At 45.0% G+C, this 17,942-nt stretch overlaps 1 protein-coding gene across 15 annotated transcripts in view; it reads right to left on the bottom strand.

Moving 5' to 3' along the window:
* DTNB (dystrobrevin beta) overlaps positions 1-13,321 on the bottom strand; it is a 207,077-nt gene extending 193,756 nt beyond the window's left edge. For 13 of the 15 annotated variants that reach the window (XR_010830722.1, XM_048053413.2, XM_048053411.2 and 10 more), the window contains exons 1-2: positions 13,195-13,321; positions 12,729-12,807 (exon numbers count right to left, since the gene is read on the bottom strand). The gene's annotated coding sequence lies outside the window, so the exon portion shown is untranslated. The other 2 variants (XM_048053412.2, XM_013200286.3) reach the window with 2 other exon arrangements.
* Positions 13,322-17,942: the final 4,621 nt, after the last annotated feature.

Raw genomic sequence — 17,942 nt, 5'->3', positions numbered from 1 at the left:
ATCATCCTACAATCACACCAGAATCCAACTCTTAGGGAGACAGCCAGCTCATCCTCGTGCAGCATGGCAGGACAGATTTCATTAGGCTTAAATGTCAACCGAGGAACAGAAAGTCGCATCTTGGCACTTAATATACACTCTCTGATTAACAGCTTCCCTCAGTAGTCCTCCAATGTCTGTTAATTACTTTCCAGTAAAGATCTCAGCATATATTCGTCTTGGAAGCCACCAAAACCTTTACCCTTACCAGTTCATAAAATGAAAATAACTGCTTGGTTGTGTAATGTAATCTGCAATACACATTACTTTGTTATGCTTCCTACTTCAGAGAATCACAGACTCAGAACCTATGTGCTTCTGTTTTTTTGTTTGCTTTCAAGGAAAAAAAAACAATGGCCTTTTTTCATACGCATAAGTTCCATTTTTCAAACTCCTTTTAATAAATTCATTTTATTAAGTTAAATGGGCGTCTGCAAAATCAGCATCTTATCTTCTCAACCAAAGCTCTTCACAACGCGTTACCTCAAGCTGTGCACCAAAGCACGAGTTCCAAAAGCCAAACTCCAGGAAATTGTGCCTATGGGATTCACTTTGCTCACCCAGATATTCCTGCTACCCTCACACACTGCCCCAAGCCTAAGAGCAGTTTTTCAGAACTAATATTCCCTTTACTTCCTCGTCCCATGAAATATGCATGTCGTCTTGAAGAATGCCACTGACTGCACCAGTAAGCAGCTTTCTCTCAAGTGCTAGCACCTCTCTAAATTCCACAACAGATGGACTCCGAGGGGAGGATTAATTACTTGGTCTTTTAAACTGTTTTTAGTAAGGACTATTTTATCAAGACATAAGGCACAATACCACTTGAATCTTCTGCAAGAGCAAAAAAACCACCACGATAATGTTACATCTGCCAGTCCTTGGGCTAAAAGTCTGTACATTGCATTAAGTGCTGCAATTAATTTTGGTGCTGTTTGGTAGCAAGCACATGTGAAGTCACGACATTACTGTTGTATCAACCTCTTTCCCTACAGACACTGCATCGCTTTGCAGTTATAAGGATTTGACTTTTTTTATTTTTTTTACGAGGTCATTCAAGCTGCATGGACCGCAGCTACGGAACAGTGCCATACGTAATTCGCAGGCAGACTGGTGAGGCTGACCGGGACTTACGCTTTGAAGGAGCTAGCACTATCCTTCGTTCTCTCTGCAAAGCAGAAGAGTGACTCATCTGCCCAGTGATGCCCTTGAAATGGGATGTGAACAAGCAAACCGGCCTCTCCCCCCTCAGAATGTGCTGCAGATAAACGTTAGCACAGCCCGATCAACCACAACTCAGGAACTAATAATGTGCAGATTTTTCAGGTGTGGTCTAAACATTTGGTCAATGGAAGTTGACCACGTAATTCCCTAATAATTCTAAACATCTGGTCAGTGGAATGGTTCTCATCCTGCCACAGAGCTTCAGCTTTTGACCTGAAGCTTTCCGTAACAGTAACCCTGATCAATTTGTTGGACGTCAGTAATAGAAAATCCAGATAAAACGATTAAAAGGGGTTTGGATGAAGAAACATACTTGGTCACGCTTAAAAGCATTAATCATTTTATTACAGCGTTCTAATGAGAAAATAACAGCTTCTAACAGGGCCAAAGCCAGCTTGCCAAAGCAGTGTCGTGTCTCCAAAAGGAGCCCAAAGCAGATGCCCAGGGAAGAACACGAGAAGAACCAGGGGTGCTTCCAACTCCAACTGTTCTGTGATGGAACTGGAAAAGCCTGGGACAGAAACCACAGACCGAACAAAAAGGAAAGACAAAAAGCTGGGGATCACAGCTTTGCACAGGACTAGCTGGAACGGCCAGGAGCAGCAAGGCGTTACACAGACAGTAGTGTTTGATGTGAACCAATGAAAGATGAGAGGTAAGGATCACAACTGCTACAGGCAGCAGAAAAAAAGCTTTTCCAAAATACAGTTAACTCAGAATTTAAGTTTTACTGTAACAATGGAATATAACAAAATGCATTTGACCTGTTGCTGTTCACACATCTGCTGGTGCTTCCTGAAGGTGCGAACTGCTACAAAAGTTGGAACTTCCAGATGAAAACCCGTGCAGGAATCAACACTGATTCAGAAAATTAAATCAGGAAGGGATTTTATATTAAAACTACCCTGCACATTAATCAGACCTTTATAAGAACAATGGTGAATACTATCATAGCCCATGTGTTAAAGGAGAAAGACATAGCTATCTGCATAATTTTACATGCCTCTATACTGGACAATAGAATAACAAATGAAATTCAATTACTAACAGTCCTGCTAAACTCCCTAATAATCAGCCTGCACCCTTTACGATTTCCTTCAGCAGACACCTCGCTTCACCCTCTGGTCATTACCACTTGTGATGTTTAGGACAGTGACAGAACAGAGTTAACCTGGGAACGGTGAGACCCCAAGGACCGGTCTCTGACTCTTCAGCTGCATTTCTCTTCTGGGCAAGACCGTAACCTTGCTCTTACAGAGGAGAGAGGTTCTTCTTGCCTCCACTCTATCCTGACACATTCTTAGTGGTAAGACAATGCATCAGTCTGGTTTTGTTTTGCTCCCCCTTTCCTCACCCCAGTGTTTTCCAAATTAAACGTCTGTATTCTGTGAGATGAAACCAACCTGCGGCTCTTTTCCTTTCCTGCTTGCTGCTAACGAGACGCAGAAGTCATGGTCATCGTAAATATCACAGCCACAACTGAATCAACAGAAAATGAGAGGCCTAAACTGCTTCAAGTGCTAAGTGAAACTGCCACCAATCTTTTCAACTTCAGGAAAAACCTAAAACATGATAAAGGTGTGAATTTCACACACAGACGTATTTCATGGTGAGCATCCATTTTTGCTATCCTCGCGAAATGCCCGTTTGTCCTTGAACTAAAAAGCAGTACGGGCAGATAACCAACTGCTTCTGGTCACGGTGATGTGACAGCGAGTCTCCACGGTCTGTCCTGGATAATTTCTGTAGGTATTTCTTCCTCAAAAAGAGCTGCTCTGTAACCTTTAGCAATCTGGAGAGGACACTTGCACTATGACAGCTCTTGTGTCACTTCAGGACTAAGAGGATGTTCAACCACTGCACTTCTTCCTTAGCGGCTGTTAAGACCAACTTCAGTTGACCCTGCATGCCCGAGCCAGTCCTTCTGGCTGGATATGTCCCAAAGTTTCAAGGATTCTGATAAGCACGGAGAGCTGGAAGTAAACGCATGTTCCACAGGTTCTGGTCTTCACATCACTCCTTGCTCTGATAGCACGGGCTAAATTTACACTCTGTCTACCAAAGGTGGAAGACTTGAAAGGCAGAACTTGCAAGAGAGCGCACAGATGCTCTGTTCAAGCCTGACTCAGAATTTTCTGCCTGCAGTAGTAGTACAGTGCTTGAATTTAAAGTGAGCGTGGTGCCGCTCCCACAGCACGCAGCTCTGCTTTACGTCAAGAGGCAGAAACCTTGTTAAAGGAAGCAAACACGAAATCAGTAAGATGAACCCATCACTGGCAAAGAGCTTATCTTTTATCTGTCAGATAAGTTGGTAGAGGTGCTAATACTGACTGAGGTCTAAAAATCTTAACAGGCGTGTATGCTGGAGTTGAAATCTGAAAAGAAGGTGTTGAAGTTCCTGCTGAAGCCAGCACCTGACGCTGTGGATTCCATTTACTGATTTAACTTCAGAGATAGCGAGAGCAAACCGCAGCCTGCTCCGGTTTCAGCTCGTGCTGTCACCAGGCATGTGCTCAACTGACTTCTCCAAGCATTCAGGTTAGAGGCAGAGGCTGTCAAAAATTACTGAGATTTAGTATTATAATTTTTTTTTTTTACTACCACAGAAAGAGTTGTAGTAAATCCTATGGGAGGATTAGTTCAAGTTGCCTATTATTTACATTTATAATGTTGAGGATTAGCAGGAAGTATGTGCACTGAAGTACAATATTCACTAATGAAACCACTTATTAGATTTATATGTGATTCTTTTTGAATATTATAAAAAACATTCAATGTGATGTTATTTGTATACACTTGCTACAAAACCAAGCAAGAACAAAATAAGTACCTTACTAAAGTATCGTTTAGGAAGTTTTATGCAGACCTTCAAGAAGAGCTTGCTGTTTTCATTTATCCATTCATCTTTTCCCTCTTTCAATAACACTGATAGCTTCACGAACTACCTCTATGACAAAGTTAGTATGGAAGATAATTTATAAATTCCATACTGATAAAGGTGGGAACTGCTACTGTTACTGTCACTATCTGATCAATCTTCAATAGAAACATAAACCCAAACATTTGTTACTTTTTTCCCCCTTTTCTTGTTTATATTCCATTCTTCTATTCTGCAGTTCTCCCTTTTCTTTACCTTTGAAAATTCTCTCCCACACCTACAATGCATGCGTGCATTATATATTTCTACCTGGCTGGATAAAAACTAATGATATAAATAAAAAAGTAAAACTTAATGACTGTTTTTACCCTCTATTTGCTTTATCAGGTTCAGCCTCTGATGACACTAGTGTGCATTTCTGTGGTTCCGGATCACGCCCGCAGCTTCAGCACAAGAACGAATGCGAGCGAGCCCCGTCGGGAGGGCATTAGGCCAATACTACAGGACCTATTTTAAGAGGTTTCGCTCTTCTTGGAGCTCATCAGCTGTAGGTAACGGCCTAAACAACATTTTTTTCTTTTCAAATCAGTGGGAGGAAGACTACGCAGTTGATTCAGCTGAGGCAGCAGCCCTGGCTCTTGCGCTAGCTACAGCCACGCATTGCTCCCCCCAGCCCCTCACACATCCTCCACCCCGCTATGACTACACACCGCAACACGGCCACCCCGGTTCCACATCCCCACCTTAGGTGTCTCCTTGCTGCTTCTTGATTACTCTCACTTACTGACTGAATCAATCAGTGTCTTAGCTGGAGAGGTCTGATGGTTATTTTCTTGTTGTTTGTTGTTGCTTTTTGTTTGTTTTTTGTTGGGGGGGGGGAGGCTTCAAATACTTGAATTTTCTTTATGTTGTATTTCCACCTGTAAGACAACCTAAGGAAAACTTTATGATTTGGTAACTGTTTTTTTTCCAGGCATTGTTTATAATGAAATGCAGCCTCATCAGCTGACCAGAACAGAGAAATACAAGTTTATTTATGAAATATTAAATTTGAGTTTTTCAGATTCTTGCTGTTGCCTTTTACTAGCAGAAATAATATTTGATATCACTGCTAGGAAGACTGCAGTTGCTATGTGAGGATAAAATCATATTTATCCCTATTTATGTTCAGTAATAATTTTTAATTTAAAAAAATCAGAATACCGCACTGGACTGTATGTTGATCTAAACGTACCAGATACACAGTGAAGGAAGTTTAATAATTTTCTGTCAATTTTCTAATTAGAATGAATCCACCTTCACAGGTGTTTTAAAGAAGAGTTTACATCCCCTGTCAGTTCCTTTAGTTTTGAAGATTTTAACAAACCTGTCACTGAGCTGAAGATATTGAATAAAAAACTAGGGCATATCTGTGCTTGCAGAAAGAAGTTATTGAAGTCCTAAAGCAGATGTGACAGCAATCATTTGTTTTGGGCTTCTCAATTTCTATGGCTTCAATCTTCATTTCATTTGAATAATTTTAAATAATTTGTTAAAGTCTAAAAATGAATTTATGTATAGTACTGAGAAGCCTGTATTTATTTACCCTAGGCTGACCTCAGTAAAACAATACTGAAGTATTTTTTCCTCTTTTGTTTTCTAAGAATTTGAACCAGAAACCAAAGACTGATTTCATTCCTTCACCTCTGTCCATCTGAACACCTGCTGTTGACCTACTTTTTTCCCCTTTTCTTCATTTTTCATTCTCACTGGGTTCATAGTCTGACCTCACTTTAATCAGCAAACATGAATATATGTAATGATTAGAAGTATTCCTTCATTCCACTATGCCTGTTACAAGGAAAATGGAAGAGATGTAGAAGTTATTTCAAGGGGATATATTTAACACATTTGGATCAAAACCCAGGGAGAAAAAAAAAAAAGACAAATGGCTTATGCTAACAGACTAAAACCATCAGCTTTTAAAGTGTATTTTAAAGCTCTCTGATAATTATTCTGCTTTAACTAAGATTTCAAACACTGCTCCCATCACTGAATGGAGTTCATTAAAACCATAAATAATTGTGCACAAAAGTATTTTGTGCACAAAAAAAAGTAACTTTAAAATGTTACTTCAATTTCTGCAGCAACATGAGTAACAGAACATCTTTGAAAAACCGTACATAACTTCTAGTCCATAGTTTCCTAACAGAAAGCTCAAATGCTTGCCGAAGACCTTCACAAGTCAGAGCTGGCTTCAGCCTAGAAGGGTGTAAGTAAAAAACAAACGAACAAAAAAACCCACTGGACTGAGACCAAACTCATATTGCATTTCATTGCAAACAAACTTACAAATCAATGGGGTTGTTTTTGTTGGTTTTATTTATTTATTTTTAAACAAATGCAGTGGATCAAAACCCATGCACATATCATACAGTGCATTTCCTTTAAATTAATGGGCAATCGAGTTTGGAAAAAAAAAAAAAAGTGCTAAGAAATAAACACCTCCCTACTCCATGCCTTGCCACTTCTGTTTAAGCTGTTAAAATTTTTGAGGCATAAAATGCCATCTGCTTTGTTTGTACAGCACATAGCGTGCAGCAACACGCTCAGCTGCTCCTCAGTGCTTTAGTTCACGACCATAGCACCGGTCTAAGTCCCGGCCTGAGACCAGCAAGCTTATCTTCCCAATTAGGAAGAAACTCATAAACAGAGATTCTACTAGATACAAGTTAAAGATGGAACAAGAGAATGTGTAATCATGGGTTTCTTTCCAAAGTTTTCAACGCTATTTTAAAAAGCAGCTCTGGATTACCTCAAGACAAAATACAAAAAATTCCCATCTGGGTAGAGTCCCAGTCCACCTGAATCACCGTAGCATTTAAGTAGTAAAACACTTCAGTTCAAGTGTGTAACTTCTGTTCCAGGCACTGCACGAAATGAGCAATCCCTGCCCCAAAGACCTCACAGGGCCAGCGCAAGACCCTGATGAGACTGGCTGATGAGGCGAGCAGTAAGCATGGAACATTAGTTGTCTACATACTGCACAGTTTTTGAGTTAATGTTTTTGAAGCTGCAAAAGCAAAGCAAGCTTTAAGAGACTACCATGAGGCAGACTGTAGGCATGTATCCATATACATGCAGTTCCAGTAAAGAGGGCATCGTTAAGCCCGAGGAACAGGAAAACCACAAGCTGTTAAGGACAACACTGCATGTTTAAGCACGTATTGTACAGTCAAATCAGTTTTCCAGCAAGTTAAAGTGTACATGGATGTTGGGCTCAAGGTGCCTAAAAGACAAAAATGCTTTTCTTTAACCACCAGAGAGATCACACATTTTTCTTTATTGCCAGAAAGCCTGAGGAACAAAAATGATTTCTACAACCCGCCCTGTTATTTTGAGGATCAAGTTAAAAGTGACGCCTATATAGACTTACCATGAGCCTGCAAACAACAATAAATTGAGCAGCTAAAATGGGGTCCTCAGAATAAAGCACTGCTAATGTCAGGTAAGATAAATGAAATATTACCCTGTGATTTTCAAGCAGTAAGAAGTTAGAAAGACCCTAATCAGTAGTTCAACTCTCCCTCTCAGGAAGGGAAGACGCCTTCTTTGTAGCGCTGGAGGGGACTCGTGCAGCCTGTGCTTCCTGGCTTTCCCAGCCTGACCCCTACAAACCCCTGCTAACCCACACAGCTTCCCAGAACTGATTACTAGAGCATGAGAGAACTCTGAAATTGCCTCTTTGTGAAAATGAAATATTTATTAGGAAATGTTTTCAGTTACATTTTGCCCTTTTCTCCCCACCTAGAGAAGTGGAATGAGCACGAGGAGTAATGACCGCAGCACCAGCCCAATAGCGCACACAGGTGGGCACCGACCGAAGGCAAATTCATCCTGTTCTCTAGCTGGCTGGGCGAGACCACGAACACTGCTCTCCTCCCAGCCCAACCACATCAGAAGGTAACACCACTTCCAGCACGTCACCACCTCCACTTTCCTATCGCCTGCTACCATCTTCACCAGTCAGTGCAGTAATTCGTGAGACTTTCCTGCCCCGTGCTTCAGCTGCGGTCAGCTTAGATTAAAAGTTTCAGCCCATAAGGACAAGGTCGCTGCTCCTTTGGTGCACCTGTAGAGACGGTAAGTTCCTGTCAAGGGCAGTGACAAACACCTGGAAACACAGACTATTTTTGGTACCACAACTGAATTATAGAAAAAAAAGCTTATCCAAGGTTTCATTGTTTACATAAAGATCATTTTATCTCCTGCATTAATTTAACAGGCATAAATATCCTCATTAACATCATGAATCTACAAAGTTGTCCTTTTTATCTTTTAAACAGGTGTTACAGGTTATTAAAAAAGTATCAGAGATGAATGTAAATTTCTGGTACCACACTAACTATAAAAGAGTATCTGCCATTTGTCACGGTCAACAGGAAAGTGAACATATTTATAGTACCACGTGTAAAAAAACCTTACTTTTTTTCTGAAGTGTCAGAAGAGCATGGCACCTACTTTGGTCTAAAAATATTGGCTGTCCCCAAACTAGCTGTCAAAACCATCAGTGCCTCCCTACTGTCTCATTATCTCCTTTGATGTGATCATTCTACTGAAAAAAACAGTAATTAAAAGACAAGACTCTATAAGCACTGCAAAGCGTTATATAAACAAACACACTCAAGGAATACTGTTGTGCTTTCTACGTGGCATTCTGCCTGCCCCACAAATACCCATCTCCTGTAGGCAACCCTACCACAACCTGCACACCCAGACAGCTCCGTTCAGCACTCCTCGTTAGGCCTCTCGACACTTGCAGGCTTGCTCAAATTCCACATTATTTTAAAAATAAATATTTTTTTTAGTTGCATACACTAGGTAACCAGGGCAAGAAACACTGTAATGTGCATACTGCACAGCACATCTGCTTCCAAATACTTTGCTGTCTGCTCTGCTACACACCTTCAGGTTCCCAGCGTATTACAGCATGTTAACTGATGTTACTGCCCAGCCAAGTTTCAACATTTACTGCTGCCCGAGGTTTCTGCTCATAGTCTATTCAGGTGTTACAAAAAGTCGACCTACATGCATTAAGCCAGAATACACTGGAGTAGAACTGGAGGCTTCCCTTGCTTCCCTGCCTCCATCCAACTTGTCTTTGTATATACTCAAGAATTCCCTTCTAGAATTTACGGTCCTTAATATTCAGCACTGTGTGTTCTTCTATTTCTGTTCTGACGTACGTGTCTGTAACATGCAAAAGAACTGTTAGATCCTGTTTTAATCACCTATGATTCAACATCCCCAGTATCTGACCAACTTTGAACATAAATGAAGATTCTTCTTTAAGAAAGGAGTGAAATAAGCCAAGTAAAACTCTACGTAACTGACCTTTCTTGCCATTTACTTCTGCAAAACTAAGAGCTTTTATCCCTCAACTATGTCACTGTTTCTGTTTTGGAAAACGTAAGTTAGGGACTAAGCTTACCCACTGTTTGCTTTATGACAAACCACCTTCATCCCTCCACCTCATAACTGAAATAAAAAGCAGCACTTGAAAGCAGCAAGACAGATAAAGACTAAAAAAATGTTGCATTTACAGTCAACGCTTACAGTAGAGCTATTATAACTTGAAGTGTTTCATAACTACAGTACACACTGCATATGTATATCTCAATTTCAAAAAGTTTGAGTATCTGCTATCATAATTCCACTCATTTTCAAACAGATAAAATTGGCCAAATAAAATTCCACAATGGATACCGTATTCTAAGGTCTCTTACTATGCCTTCCATATTTAGGTTGCCTAAAATCTTCCTTGGTGTATTTTTATTTTTTTTTTTATTTTTTTTTTTTTATAAATTTGTATTACTTACGCACAGCTGAGAAGTTAAAATACTTTCATTCTTTCTGGTAAGCCTTGAAAGTCCACAGGACTGGAAAATATCCATGAAACTATATAAGTTTAGCCACAGTTTATCAGTAGAAACCTGTTTAAACACTAAATCAAACACACACTATACAATCATAGTTTCTTTTCCTTAGCACTCAGGGGAAGAAAAATGAAGTATTAACTTAACACAAATGTTACAAACTTAAATCCTTATCACCAAATAGCATAATCCTGAAACCACAGAGCTGATAAAAAAAAAATTAACAATAATAGCAAGAGAACCAGGCTGTGCTCTGAGTGGAATTCTGAGAACCAGCCCTCCATGCCCACAGAGAAGTAGCCTTCGTTTCTATTCAGTGATCATGACGGTGTCAATGGCACAGACACGGCAGTCTGTAGTAGGAGAACTATAGAATCACAGAACCATTCAGGATGGAAAAGACCCCCCAGAAAAGATCATTTAGTCCAACCTGTAACCTAGTACTCGAGTCCACTCTACTTCGTTCTACATCTACACGTTTCTTGAAGAGCTCCAGGGACGGTGACTCAACCACTTCCCTGGGTGACTTGTCCCAGTGCTGCACAACCTCTGCAGCAAAGAAACTTCTCCTAATATCCAACCTAAACTAGTTACCTTTCCTTTTAAAAGTTATAGGGAATTATGTGCAAGGAGCTTTATTAGAAAAGCATCATTTAGGTCCCCAAAAGCTTGTAAGTGACCAGCCGCATGAAGCCAGACTCTCTGAGGTACGCAGACTGAGAACGTACTGTGCCCATACGTACCACGCACCCTGCGTAATGATGCCAACTGATCCTCAAGCCACTGGTTTACACTTCAAGACTCGATATTCTCTCCCTTTTCAAAAGCTGTCAGTATACTTCCACAACATGCAGCAGATAACACAAGATCACATAGTTAGCAGGAATTTTAAGTTAGTACTCTTAATGCCACCCTGAGGTACTGAGTATGTAATATAATTGAAAAGCATAATTTTTAAATGTTTATCAACTCTATAATACTGCAAAAGCCCTTCTTTTTGCATCACGGCTTCTTCATAAATTTTCTATACCGTTCATCACTTAACTTTAATTGATATCATTATTGAAATGTCTACACTCTGTGATAAGCGAGAAGCCTGAACGTATTGGCTGCAACGCAGACAACATGCAAAGGAGTTCACCATTCTGAACAACCTACAGCCTACGACAGAAGGCAGTCTGCTGCAAACAAACCGTTTGAGACGATGCTGACCTGCCCACAGCAGCCCAAATGCTATTGTGGCTTCTGTACTCCCAGCAAAGAACTTTAATGGACATTGGTAAATGGGGGGTCATCCAGCTCTTACACAGAGACCTGCTGGGTACGTCCTCCGAACTGTGAGATCACAGAACAAGCACACAACAAAACCCGGCAAAAAAAATCCCAAACACCTGAAAAGGAAGCCCCCTTCCTGGTAATGGAGAGCTCAGCTGCAGACTGGGAACATATCATCAAGCAGCTACAGAACGAAGACAGGAGTCCCGCGTATGACAAGAAGCAGAAACCCAAGGAAGATTTAAACAGGACAACAGCCAAGGCAACAACCTGGGGAAGCTGGCTCTGCAGCAGCACCCTGGACAGGTGGAAGTACGGCAAGACTTCAAGGGTCAAAGAAACAATTTTGCTGGAAGCATGACATGAACCGAGTAGTCTGGAAAATAACTTCGGGAAGACTGCAGCACAGACCATAGAGAGCCGCTGCAAAATACACATTCTGATGAGAGGCCACTGCTTGAACGGCGCTACCCTGCCTATAGTGATTAGTTCTCCTCTTTCCAGCTTCCCTAAAAAGTCTTGTCAGTAACATTTTGCCCTTTTATCCAAATTCTCTGCTCATCTAAAATATTCTTTAGAAAAGAGGAAACGGAAAACAATGGCCTTAAACTGCTGCTTTTACGTTACCTCCATTTCTTCAAGTGGACTTTATAGCATCATCTAGCAGTACAGGACCATATACACTTCCCAAGGAAAGAAAGAAAAGAGTAAAATAAAACACAATTATTCAGGCCAATTTCTCAAATTTTACAACCTCCATTGAGGATTTTATCTTTCTGAAACAGGCACATAGAACGTTTTGCCTGAGCAGCCACAACAGACAGAGCATCAGAATGTGGAAACTCACACACTACAGAGTCAATTTCAGGAACCCGAGTAAGAAAAGAAAACTGAAAGTTCAAAACACTTTTAAAGGGCAGTAATGCACAGCTATTGAGCAAACTCTAACTTTAACGACTCAGATGCTATCAGACATGCCTTCTCCAGCAGCACAGACACAGCTCACAAAGTACACTTGTGCCACCCAGACCATTCTGGGCAGCTCACCAGTCCCCTCTGAAAGGCGAAGGCACTGCTACACCGGTGCTCTCCATACTATGAAGGTTCTCCTAGGTCTTCACAAAACATTTATCAGCTTCCACCTTCCCCAGCTAAGAGATCTGTTGCACAAGCAATGTAATTGACTTTTTTTTTTTCAGCTACAGAACAGCATCTCACATAGGAATACTTGTACATGTCAATACCTCTAGTAGAGCACAGAAATCACACCAGAAGCCTGCTGTAAGTGAAAAACTGTGACAGAACTTTTGAGTGTGGATGAGCAGGTAACTGCGACCAGCTACCTAACATAAGGCTCTATGTTCAATGCCATAGGTCAGTCACAGCACGTCACATACCTGAATTACGTAGAGAAGTCTCTCAGGGCAACTCTCACTTTCCTGGCCTCAGCTCCTTTTTTGAACATTTACAGACAACCTAAAAAAAGGAGGAAAAAAAAAAAAAAGAAGGTTCTGTGAAAAAGTAAGGCTGCTTTTCCACTCCTTTCAGATTAAAACTCGACTTCTTTATAAATCCAAGAACCACGGACCCAACTGTTGACGTCCGGACCCCCTTAAGGGAGCGGCTACTGGCCTTTGTAACCGCAACACACGCACGGCCGCCCTCAGGAAGCACCACACGCAGCCCCGCAGCGACAAACCTGACCAAGGGAAGCCGACCTCCCCGCCCGCCGCCGTTACCCCCCAGCACCGCCGGGCCTGAGGCGAGGGCTCCGGGGGGCTGCGGCCGGCACCGGGCGGGCCCGGGCAGGGCTCGGACCCCACTCCCCACCCCCCCCCCCCCCGCCCCGGGCCCCTCACGCACCTCCCGGGGCCGCCCGCCCGCCCGCCTCAGCCTCCCCGCTCCAGCGCTCCCCGGCCGCCGCGCGGCGCCCAGCCAATCGCGGCACGCCTCCGCAGGGCCGCGCGCGCCGCCGCCAATCACAGCCCGCGACCGCCCCCCCTCCCGCCAATCGGCGAGCCGGCCCGCAAGCCCCGCCCCGCCTTCTTCGCGAAACGCCGGCCGGGAGCCAATCAGGAGGCAGGACGCTGCGCCGGCGGCGGACGTGCGTGCGCTCGCCCCGCGCGTTCCCTACCTGCCCCTCAGCCAATCAGCCGCCGAGGCTGCGCGCGCCCGCCGCGGGCTCGCGGAGCGGCTGCTTTGAGCGGCCCCTCGGGGCGCAGCGGCCCCGCGCATGCGCACGGGGGGGGGGGGGCGGTGACAGGGCGGAGGTGGCTCCGGCCGCTCTTGTGACAGAACCACGGAGCGCCGGGGCTGGTGGGGGGCTCTGGGGGTCCCTGGTCCCACCCCTGCCCAGCAGGGTCCCTCCGAGTATCCCGGGGGTTTGGGTCTCCCCAGAGGACAGCGCCCAGCCCCCGGCAGCCTGTCCCGGTGCTGCCCCCTCACAGCCCTCAGGAACGTCCCGGGCTCCGTCTGGTGCCCGCTGCCTCTCGTCCTGCCGCTGGGCAGCGCCGGGCAGAGCCTGGTGCCGTGCTCCCGGCAGCCTCCCCTCGCGGGGCTGTGCCCACCTGAGGCTGACCGGGCCCGGCTCTCTCAGCCCGGCCTCGTGCTGCGGCTGCTCCGGGCCCCTCGGCACCTCCGCAGCCCTCCTGGGTGTGCTCCAGCAGCTCCGTGTCCCTCTGGGGCTGGGGAGCCCACAGCCGGGCACAGTGCTCCAGTACAGCCCAGTTTAGCCCAGTGCTGCCCATTTGAGCCCAGTGGAGCCCAGTTAAGCACGTTAGCCCAGTACAGCCCACTGCAGCCCAATTCAGGCCTGTGCAGCCCAGGCCAGTATAAAAGGTCCAATTCAGCCCAGTACAGCCCATTTTAGACCAGTGGAGACCAGTTTAGCCCAGTGCAGCCCAGTTTAACCCAGTTTAGCCTAGTTTAGCCCAGTTTAACCCAGTTTAGCCCAACTTAGCCCAGTGCAGCCCAGCACAGCGCCAATTAGCCCAGTTTAGCCCAGTGCTGCCCATTTGAGCCAGCAGAGCCCATTTTAGCACATTTTAGCCCACTAAAGCCCACTGCAGCCCAACTTAGGCCTGTGCAGCCCAGCGCAGTATAACAGGTCCAATTTAGCTGAGTGCAGCCCAATTTAGCCCCATGCAGCTCAGTTTAGCCCAGTGAAGTGTATTTTCACAGACTCACAGAGTCATCTATGTTGGAAGAGACCTCCAGGATCACCTAGTCCAACCTCTGACCTAACACTACCAAGCCCTCCACTGAACCATTTCACTAAGCTCTATTGCCAGGGTTGGCAGGGAGCTCTGGAGAATCCTGGTCCAACCCCAGCCCAGCAGGGTCACCCCGAGATCCCAGGGGTTTGGGTATTTCCAGAGAAGGAGACTGCACAGCCCCTGGGCAGCCTGTCCCAGCTCTGTCACCTCACAGCACACAGCTGCCCCCTCACATTCAAGGCAGCGCACGCAGCCTCCCTCCCGCTGCTCAGCCTCCCAGCGTGGAAATGCCACGGCACCTTCTGCAAAATGTTTTCTGTGCCTGTGGGAAAGGAAGAGGATTCTTGGTGCGCGGAGAGGAGGGACTGCTAACATTGCACGCGTGGGAGGGAAATACTCTGTCACAACGGGAGAGAAAGATGAGAGAAAACAGCACTGCATAGACATTCTAGCTGGTACTGCGTTAATGTTTATTGGGAGCTATATACGTGCGTGATAGTACATGTTTTTGTGTGTGTTTTTTTTTTTCCCGAATCCTGGAGTTAGGCCTGCTGGCAGCAGTGGAACTAAGATCAGGCAGAGGAGATATAAAGGGTTGTTTCTGCTGGCTGCATCTACGCTGGTAAATTAGGTGGCAGTAGGATATAGGCAGTGGCACTGGAATTTGATTGTACTGTTAACTGTTGAAACAGTTAAGGGACCAATATATTTTGGTGTACATCTAAGCTCCAGACCAATCAGTACTGTCCCAAACAACTTCCAGGCAATTCTGGCAATCCTGCATGCGGTAGGGGCCGTTCCAGGTAGGCATTTGGGACAGAATCACCTTTGTGCAGCCTGCAGGCTTCCAATAGCATGGCCACAGCCCATTCTGTGCCACGTGCTCTCGTACCAGGGAACAACCTTTGGGTACTGGTCTAGAAGCAGCTGCTGAATTCATTTGATACAGAAAGGCTTACCTGAGGCCTTTTGCAGGGTGTGCAGTGCAGCGATCGTAATCTTTCCTTGCATGGCAGGTGTTCCAGTGCCTTCATTTATTTTTGTGGCTTTTCACTGGACTGACTCCAGTAAGTCTCTCTTGTACTGGGGAACCCAGAGCTGAACACAGTATGCCAGCAGTGATCTCACTGGTGCTGACAAGAGGGGAAGGATTGCCTCCCCGAGGCTGCTGGTGACACTGCTTAATGAATCCCAGGATGCTGCTGACCTTTGCCTCGAGAGCACATTGCTGGCCACCGGTCCTTTGCCAGATTGTTTTCCAGCCAGTTGTCCACCAGCCTGTACTGGTACGTGGAGTTGTTCCTCCACAGTGCAGGACTTGGCATTTCCCTTTAACTTGATGAGGTTCTGCCCTGCCCATCTCCAGCCTTTTGAGGCCCCTCTAAACAGCATCACAATCATCTGAGGCTCAACCGCTCCTTCCAGCTTTGTATCCACTGCAAACTTGCTGAGGGAGTACACCGTCCTGTCATCTAGATCATTAATGAAGGTGTTAAACATCTGGACCCTGTCTGAGCCCCAGGGAACACCCCTAGGGACTGGTCTCCAGCAGGGCTTGGGGCACTCATCGTGACCCGTTGAGCCAGCACTCAGTCCACCTCACTGTCTGTGTACACAGTTTGTACTTGGAGTTTGTTATGGGAGACACTTTGAAGAGCTGTGCTAAAGTCAAAGGAAACATCCGCTGGTCTTTCCTTATCTCAGATGGCTATCAGCTCGGTCGTTTCACCGTAGAAGGCTGTAAGGTTGGTCATGCTTGATTTTGTCTTCACTGACTGCTCCTAATCACCTTTTTGCCTTTCCTATGTTTAATAATGGTTTCCAGATACCACTTTCCCAGGGACTGAGGTGAAGCTGCATCTGTCTTTTCCTTCTTGATGACAGAAGTGAGGTTTGCTTTTGCCCAGCCCTCAGGAACATCCCCTGGTCACCATGACATAGCTGGGATGGGCTCGTACTGACATCAGCAGGCTCCCTCAGGCCTCCTGAGCGGGCAGCAGCTCCTGGCGGCGGCGTGAGGCACCGTTCTCTTCCCTCCTGAAGCATTGCTCAGCGTAAACAGGGCAATACAGTCATACTAGTGTGTACTTGGTCCCTTGGCCTAAAACCTCTCCTCGACAGAGGGGAAACCAAGCCTGGGCTGTGGCCCAAACCAACGTCGCTGCCTGGGAGGGAAGATTAATGGCTGGGCTTTGCACAAGACTCTTCCCATTCCCTGGTGGTCTCGCAGTATGATTTTCTCCAAGATGCCGACATCCATCTGCCAGTGTTGCTCCGTTGTAGGCCGCGGCCCCTCCAAGCCATTCCAGGAAAAAGAAAAGAAGGATGAGCCGCAGCAGTGGTACACAGGATACTTGAGCAGCTCAAGAAAAACAGCAGCTGAAGGGGTGCAGAGACGGTATTTCCCAGTGATGTGCACACTGATGTGGGCTCGAGAAAATGAGCTGAGAGCATTAATGGTGTACGCAAGAGAGGCTTATGTTATGGAGGTACAAAGGCTAAAGCAACAGCTGCCGTGCTCCCAGCTGACTTGCTGATTGTGTAGGATCCTAGACTTAGGAAACTATGGACACAAAGCATTTTCCCCTGCTTGGCCTGGGGCCCAGGAGCCACTTTCTAACTTGGATTAGAAAGGCAAGAGAATTACTCCATTATATAAGATAGAAATGTAACCACCTGCAGGGTTAGATAGGGGTTTTATGATTGTTAACAGTGTCCCCATGTTGGACTTTTGTGACTAAAGAGAGATTTAAACAGCTGTATCTTTGTGAATGTAGCCCCTGAGCAGAGTTTTGTCATCTAATTTGAGAAATCTAAAAGTGAGGTAAGTGAGCCTGATCTGGACACCCTGAGATCATTGTGCCTATTTACTAATTAACTTTCAGATGGCAGTTATGTGACCTGCTGTAAGCACCTGTCTTATGGTGGCAGGAATTGCCCTCTGAATTCTCTTTGTCTGCATTGCCTGTAAGGGAAATGATAACTTGCTCAGATCTAGACATCTAATTTTGAAATGGCAACAGTAAGATAAAGTAATCTTATCTTGTGTTTCTGGCATAGAATCAGCAGCTAGTGCACTCCACAGCCTCACCTGTACAGGTAACGATTTCTAAAGGAGTGCAGCAGGTATGGTAAAGACTTCTTTAGTTAAGGTAACCCAAACCAGTAGATCTATTTTATTTATTATTTTTATTTTCTGTGTTGAATTTCAACACCATCTGTCTGCAATTGATTGGAGTGTTCTGTAAAACTTTGCATTGTGCAGTGCTACATTCAGTCCCATGAAGCAATAGCATTTGAGAAGAAATACTGGGCACCACCAGGGTCCTGACACGAGGGGACCAGAGCTACGCTGAAAGTTAGGGTACCAATACCCAGAGAAAACAGTACAATAGC

Source organism: Anser cygnoides, chromosome 3, assembly GCF_040182565.1.
Source record: "Anser cygnoides isolate HZ-2024a breed goose chromosome 3, Taihu_goose_T2T_genome, whole genome shotgun sequence".
Lineage (NCBI taxonomy): Eukaryota > Metazoa > Chordata > Aves > Anseriformes > Anatidae > Anser > Anser cygnoides.
This window is presented reverse-complemented; position numbering and strand designations above follow the sequence as displayed.